Source organism: Chrysochloris asiatica, unplaced genomic scaffold (assembly GCF_000296735.1).
Source record: "Chrysochloris asiatica unplaced genomic scaffold, ChrAsi1.0 scaffold00381, whole genome shotgun sequence".
NCBI lineage: Eukaryota > Metazoa > Chordata > Mammalia > Afrosoricida > Chrysochloridae > Chrysochloris > Chrysochloris asiatica.
In genome coordinates, this window is record NW_006408899.1 from 1,763,926 (window position 1) to 1,772,578 (window position 8,653).

Consider the following 8,653-nt stretch of genomic DNA (forward strand, 5'->3'; position numbering starts at 1 on the left):
ATAGAAGAATTGATGCTTTTAAGTTATGGTATTGGAGGAGAATACTAAAACTGCCATGGGCTGCCAAAAGAACCAATAGATCTGTGTTGGAAGAAGTGCATCCAGAGTGCTCCTTGGAGGCCAAGATGGCCAAACTTCGTTTCTCATACTTTGGACATATTGTCAGGAAGGACCATTCGCTGGAGAAGGATATCAAGTTTGGTAAGGTGGAGAATCAAAGAAAAAGAGGAAGACCTCCAACAAGATGGATTGGCCAACTGGCAGCATCGATGGACTCAAGCGTGGCAACAGTAATTAGTTTGGCCCAGGATTGGGCAGTGTTTCATTCTGCTGTGCATAATATCGCTATGAGTAGGTACCAACTCGATGGCACCTAACAACAACAAAAAGTGTCTAATGTATATCTGTTCTTCAGATGATCGCTAAGTTCAGGTGAGATATGTTTGAGGTGATATTTTGTGTCTCATGGACTTGTTTTCATTTTCTTCTGCTTCAGCATGAACTTGCATATGAACAATTGATAGTCTGTTATACAGTTAGCTCCTGGCCTTTCATTAGCTTACAATATTGAGCTTTTCCACCATCTCTTTCCACAGATGCAGTCAATTTGATTTCTGTGTATGCCATCTGGTGAGGTTCAGGTGTATAATTGTCTTTTATGTTTTTTAAAAAAGGTATTTGCACTGGAGAAATCATTGGTCTTGCAAAATTCTAACATGAAATGTCCAGCATCGTTTCTATTACCAAGGCCATATTTTCCAAATATGGATCCTTCCCCTTTGTTTCCAACTTTTGCATTACAATCACCAGCATCTTGATTGCATGTTTGATCATTTTCAGACTGATGAAATTGATAGAATCTTTCAATTTCATCATCACTTGCTTTAGGAGAAGGTACATAAATTTAAATAATAGTTATATTAACTGGTGTTCTTTGTAGGCATAAGAGTATTATCCTAAGACAGACAACATTATAGACAGCATTCAAGATAAATCTTGAAATGCTCCTTTTGATGATGACTGTGATGCCATTCCTCTTCAATCTGACAATCACATGGTTTACAGTAGAGTAAAATGTGATAAAACATGTGATTGTCAGTTTTAAAATGGCCAATACCAGTCCATTTTAGTTCACTAATGCTTAGGATAAGGAACTCTGGTAGTGTAATGGTAACAAGTTGGGCTGCTAACCTCAAGTCAGCAGTTCAAAACTACCAGCTTTTTCACTAGAGAAAGATGAAGCTTTCTGCTCCCATAAAGATTTACATCCTCAGAAACCCTATGCAGTGTCACTATGAGTCAGAACCAACTCCACGGCACACCACCACCACCACAATGCCTAGGATATTGATCTTTGTGTGTTCCTTTTTTATTTTTGAAAATTTCCAATTTTCATAGATTCATGCATCATACATTCCTTGTTCCTATCACTAATGGAATTTGGCAGTTTCTCTTCTTTTTGAGTGGTACCCCATCAGTATATGAATGTCTTAAAAGCTATGCTACATTTGCATCATTACTGTCAACTCTACTTTTTGGAGGCAGCTGTTTCCCAGTTGTATTTCAAGTGCTTACCAACCTGAGGTGCTCATCTCCCAGCATTATATATGACTATAAACATGCTGTTTACCATGTTTCAGTATTCAATATTCTGGCACTATCTGAGAGTGTTTCACAGCTATTAAGATTTTCAGTGGTCTCCCATTCTTTTGAATCTGTCTTAGTATGGAAGATAAGCTGAAATCTGTCCCCTTGAGTAATCCTGCAAACATACAAAATACTGGTGGCATAGCTTCCAGCATTACAACAATAGGCAAGGCACCACCACAACAAGACATGAGGACAAAAGAGTGGAGAATCTCAATACCTTTAGCCAAAGTAAGACCAGAGACTACTTGTGGAACACACCATTAATTGCACATATGTAACATTAGACTGAAGTTAAAGACAATTAAAACAAGTTGATGAGTCAAAATATGAGCTTGAATATATCTCGTCACAATTTAGAGACCATATCAAGAAGAGATTTAATACACTTGACACTAGTGACAGGAGAAGATAAGAGTTGTGGAAAGGCTTCAAGAATAGTGCAGAAAAAGAAAGCAAAAGATCATTCAAAAGACAGTAAAGAAAGAAAAAAACAAATTTGATATCAAAAGATACTCTGAAGCTTGGTCTTCAGCATAAAGAAGCTGAAGAAATTGCAAGAAATGGTGAAGTAAAAAAGCTGAACAGAAAATCTCTAAGTCCAACTGGAGAAGACAAAATCAAGTAATGAAATGTGCAAAGACTGGATTTATAGAAACAAAAGAGAAGCACATTCACATTAGTACTCAAGCTGAAAGAACTGAAAAAAAGTATTTTTAAGCTTACATCTGTAATGTTGAAGGATTAGAAGTGATTCATATTTGTGCCCTTTCCAAAGAGAGAAGTAACACAACGAAATGCAGAAATCATCAGACTATAATACGATACAATAGTGTTGTTGTTGTTGTTAATTGCCAACGAGTCTGTTAGACTTATAGTGACCCTGTATAAGGTTTCCAAAGAGCAGCTGGTGAGCTTGAATCACCGCCCTTGAGGTTCAAACCAACCTTTCAGTCTAGTGCATTAACACACAGTGCCACACCAGGACTCCAAAGAGGAAGACCCTCAAAAAAATTGATTGACATTGTAGTGGTGGTTATATGCCATGGAATTGGTTCCAACTCATAGTGACCCTATATAGGGTTTCAGAGGCTGTACATGTTTAGGGGAGTAGAAAGCCTTACCTTTCTATCATGGAATCACTGGTAGTTTTGAACTGCTGACCATGAGATTAGCAGCCCGACTCATAACCACTATGTTACCAAAGCTCCTTATATTAATATAATAAGAAAGTAAAATTTTGCTAAAGATAGCTCAAAAACAGTCATAATACTACATTGACAGAGAACTGCAAGAAACTCAAGCAGGATTCAGAAGCAGAAATGGAACAAGTGATATCATTGTTTTCATCAGAAGGATGTTGGCTGAAACCAGAAAATACCAGAAATATACTTGTGCTTTACTGGCTATGCAAAGACTTTTAACTGTGAGGATCATGACAAGATATGGATAATGTTGTAAAAAAAAAAAAAAAAAAGGGTATTCCAGAACACTTAATTGTCTTAATGAGGAACTTGTACATATACCAAGAGGCAGTCTTTGAATAGAACAAGAAGATTCTGAATAGCTTAAACTCAGGAAAGGCGTTAGACAGGTTTATACTCTTTTACCATACTTATTCAATGTATATGCTGAGCAAATAATGCAGTAAATTGGATTATATGAAGAGTAGTGTGGCATCAGGACTGGAGAAAGGCATCTTAACAACCTGTGGTGTACAGATGAAACAACTTTGCTTGCTGGAAGTGAAGAGGACTTAAAATATTTAGTGAGGAAGATTAAGACAGTCTTCAGTATGGATTGCACATCAATGTAAAGAAAACAAAAATCCTCACAACTGTACCATAAACTAACATCATGATAAATGATAAAAAATTTGAATGGTGAAAGACTTCATTTTGCTTGGATCTACAATCAACACGCATAGAAGCAGCATTTGTGAAATCAAAGACCTATTGCATTATGCAAATATTCTGTACAAGACCACTGTAAAGTATTCAAGAACAAAGATATCAGTTTAAGTACTAAGGTACACTTGACCCAAGCCATGGCATTTTCATTAACCTCATATGCATGTGAAAATTGGACAGTGAGCAAGGAAAACTGTAGAAGAAATGATGTACTTGGAATGCAAAGAAACAATCATCATAATCTTCTGAGCTGACGTCTCTGCCCTGAATTTAACTGGCCCTAAAACTTCCCTTAGAAGTCACTGTTTTGATAGGATGCTTGTTTTCATTTTCGATTTTTTTATTTTGAATTTAGTGAAGGTTTACAGAGTGAATTAGAGTTTTCCATTTAACAATACATATGCATTTTGTTTCCTGTCATTGGTAGCAATCCCCACAATATAATATCAATTATCGCATTTCCTCCTAAAGTTTCTGGTTTCTACTTCACCTTCTTTCCTAATCCTCCTGAATTTTGTCCTTGGGTAAATTCTGCACTTCTGATCTCAAATGTTGTATTTTTCCAATAAATATGTACTTCTCTATACACATGGACTTCACCAGATGGAATATACATAAATCAAATTGACTACATCTGAGGAAAGAGATCATGGAAAAGATTCATATCATCAGCCAAAACAAGGCCAGGATCAGACTGCAGAATAGATCATCAATTGCTCATATGCAAGTTCAGGCTGAAGCTGAAGAAAAAAATTGTAAATCTGCAAAAGCCAAAATAAGAATTTGAGCATATCTCACCTGAATTTTGAAATCATCTCAAGAACAGATTGATGCATTAGACACTAATGACTGTAAACCAGAAGGTTGTGGGATGACATCAAAAACTTCATACAGGAAAGGTAGATATTTTGTAGTAAGGAAGGAAGGGATTAACTTTGCAGTCTAAGAGCGGAGGTCCCTCGGACCATCACTGGAGAAGAGTGGAGAGCAGGACCCTACCCACAGAAAAAGTGATCCCTGAGATGGAGGCAGAGACGATGACGTGAAGAGATGGAGCAGTTGGGGAGTTTAGACCCAGAGAGGGAGAGGGTCTGTGTGCTGACTACCAGGGGTGGGAAAAAGGCAGGGTGGGCGTGGGGGCAGGTTTATAGGATATATCCTTTGGTTGGTTGATGATGCATGGAGGGGACTGTAAACAGCAGTGAAACGATATACGATAGGATGAATGTAAAACTAATGTTCCCCCATGTAAACTATCACATAATTCACAATAAAACATTTAAAAAAAAAACAAAAAACCTTCATACAGGAAGAAAGCAAAGGGTCGTTAAGAAAACAAGGAGAAAGAAGATAAGACCAAATGGATGTCAGAAGAGATTCTAAATCTTTCTCTCCAGCATAGAGAAACTAAAGCAAACTAAAGAAATGAAGAGATAAAAGAGGTGAACAGAAATTTTCAAAAGAAAGCTCGAGAAGACAGTCAAATATTATAATGAAAGTGCAAAGACCTAGAGTTAGAAAACCAAAATGGTAGGACAACCTCAGCATTTCTGAAGCTGAAAAATTAGAAAAAGTTCAGGCCTTGACTTGCAATACTGAAGGATTCTTTGGGCAAAACTTGAATGATGCAGAAAGCATCAAACGAAGATGGAAGGGTCTTTTGGCTCCCTGAGCAGCACCATGGCGGTCGGCAAGAATAAGCACCTTACAAAAGGTGGAAAAAAGGAGCCAAGAAGAAAGTGGTTGATCCATTTTCTAAGAAAGATTGGTATGATGTGAAGGCACCAACTATGTTCAATATAAGAAATATTGTGAAAACACTAGTCACAAGGACTCAAGAATCCATAATTGCATCTGATGGACTGGGTCGTGTTTTTGAAGTGAGTCTTGCTGAGCTGCAGAACGATGAAGTTGCATTTAGAAAATTCAAGCTAATTACTGAAGATGTTCAGGGCAAAAATTGTTTGACCAACTTCCATGGCATGGATCTTACCCATGACAAAATGTGCTCCATGATAAAAAATAATAGCAGACCATGAAGCTCATGTTGATGTCAAGACTACAGATGGTTATTTGCTTTGCCTGTTCTGTGTTGGTTTTACTAAAACATGCAACTACCAGATTCGGAAGACATCTTATGCTCAGCACCAACAGGTCCATCAAATCTGGAAAAAAATTATGGAAATCATGACCCAAGAGGTGCAGACAAATGACTTGAAAGAAGTGGTCAATAAACTTATTCCAGACAGCATTGGAAAGGACATCAACAAGGCTTGCCAGTCTATTGACCATGATGTGTTTGTTAGGAAAGTGAAAATGCGGAAGAAGCCCAAGTTTAAGTTGGGAACACTCATGGAGCTTCATGGTGAAGGCAATAGTTCTGGAAAAGCTACTGGAGATGAGACAGGTTCAAGCTGATGGTTATGAACCACCAGTTCAAGAATCAAAATTCAGACTTTTAATGATGACAAGTAAAAGATCTTATTTGTGGGGGAAAAAAAAGATAGAAGGAATACGCAGTGACTGTACCACAAAGAAATGGTTGATGTTCAACTATTTCAAGAGACAACATATAATTAAGATCCAATGATAACTGAAGACAGTCATTGCCAAAAAGGAAGACTCTGGGAATTGATGGAACACAAATTGAAAACTTTCAATAAACTGATGCAGCACTGGAAGCACTAACTCATCTATCCCAAGATATTTGGAAAAAGGTGACCTAACCAATCAATTGGAAGAGATGCATATGCATGACCATTCCAAAGAAAGGTGACCCAAAGAAATGCAGAAATCATCGGAAAACATCATTAATATCACACACAAGTAAAATTTTTCTAAAGATAATTTAAAGACTGTGGCAATGGTGCAAAGACACAGAAATGCCACATCTTCAAGCTGGATTTAGACAAGAACATAGAATGAGGGATATTATTGTTGATGTCTGACAGATCTTGGCTGAAAGCAGAAAACACCAGAAACATGTTTACCTGTGCTTTATTGACTTTGCAAAGGCTTTCAACTGTGTGGATCATGAGAAGTTATTGATAACATTGTGGAAAAATGAATATTCCAGAACACATAATTGTGCTCAAAACCTGTACATAGACCAACAGGCCATTGTTAGAACAAAATAAGGGGGCACTGAATGGTTTAAAATCAGGATACGTGTGTTCCAAGGTTGTATTCTTCCACCATACTTATTCAATATGTACACAGAGCAAATAATCTTGATAAATTAGATTATATGAAGAAGAAGTTAGCATCAGGACTGGAGGAAGACTCATTAACAACTTGTGATATGTAGATGTTGCAACCTTGCTTGCTAAAAATGAAAAGGATTTTAAATACTTACTGATAAAGATCCATGACCACAACCTTCAATATGGGTTGCATCTCAATGCAAACAAAATAAAAATTCTCACCAATGGACCAATGTTGTTATTATGGTTAAATACCATTGAGTTGGTTCTGACCCATAGTAACCCTGTACAGGGCTTGTGAGGAGCAGCTGGTGAGTTTGAACCTCCAACCTTGCTGTTCAAACCAACCTCATGGTTGCATGCTTATCCTCCAACATCTCACCAGGACTGCAATGGACCAATAAATAACATCATAATAAAGGTAGAAAAGATTGAAATTTTCAAAGACTTCATTTTGCTTTCATACACTGTCAATACTCATGGAAGTAGCAATCAAGAACCCAAACGACATATTTCAATAGGCAAATCTGCTACACAAGATCTTTTTAAAGAATTAAAGAGCAAATATGTCAGTATGAGAATTAAAGCATGCCTGATCCAAGCCATGGTATTAGTAGCCTCATGTGCATGTGAAAGCTAGACAATGAATAAGGAAGACCTTAGAAAAATAGATACATTTGAATTATGTGTTGGAGAAGAATATTAAAAGTGCTATAGACTGCCAGAAGAACAAATCTGTGTTGAAAGTTCAACCAGACTGTTCCTTGGAAGCTAAGATGACCAGACTTTGTCTCTTCTACTTTGGACATATTATCAAGAGGGACCAGTCCCTGGAGAAGGACATCATGCTTGGTTAAGTGGAAGTACAGCAGTAAAGAGGGAGACCCCAAACGAGGTGGACTGGCACAGCAGCAGCAACAATGGGCTCAAGTGGAGCAGCAATTGTGAGGATGGCACAGGGCTGGAAAACGCTTTGTTATGGTATACATACGGTCTCTATGTGGCAGAACCAACTCAATGGCACCTAACAACAACCCTTATACAGCTGTCTATTGTTTGCATGAAAATTGAGCAATTTCAGATCTGAAATGTAGCCAAGAAACAAAGGCTCAGGGTTCCACATTTTATCTGACTAGGTTGGTCTATAAAAAATTTTTGAGGTTAGCTGATTGGATCTTTTTTGAAGGCTCCCTAAGGAGATGAAAACAAGTGTATAATTGAGAGAGCTTTTCTATAATCATCCATTCATCCAATGATCACATAGACACATTTAAACATATTTTGTTTGGAATAAAATGTGAAGTAGAACTTCCGTAGTAATATATATTTTTTTGACTTATCCACATATAGGACATACAGAAACCAGTAAAAACAAATAGGCAGCACTACCAATCTCAAAACAAACAAACAAACTGATACTACTCTTGACAAAAAGCATAATTCATTATGATAATATAACATTCATAAACCTATTTGGCATTGAATGACAGGGAAAAAAATATGAAGCTAAAGATTAGACACAAAAGAAGAAATTTATGGCACCAGAAATAAACTTGCATTTATTTCATACTCCATCTGCTCATAACCATAAAGCAACCAAAGAGAGATTTAAATATAAGGGATTTGACAGCATTACTGGATACATTTACGTGAACATATTGTTGTTGTTGGAGTCCTGGTGTGGAGCTGTGGGTTAATATGCAGGATTACAAGTCAGTTTGAACTGCAAGGTCAGCAGTTCAAGCTCACCAGTTGCTCTTCAGAAACCCTATACAGGGTCACTATGGGTCAGAACTGACTCAACAGCACTTCACAACAATAAATTGTTGTTCAGCGCTGTCACGATGGTTCCCACTCATATCAATCCTCTATAGGTTTCCAAGATTATAAATC

At 37.3% G+C, this 8,653-nt stretch overlaps 1 pseudogene; it reads left to right on the top strand.

Moving 5' to 3' along the window:
* Positions 1 to 5,320: 5,320 nt before the first annotated feature.
* The window catches only part of LOC102839069, a 13,948-nt pseudogene continuing 10,615 nt past the window's right edge, over positions 5,321 to 8,653 (top strand).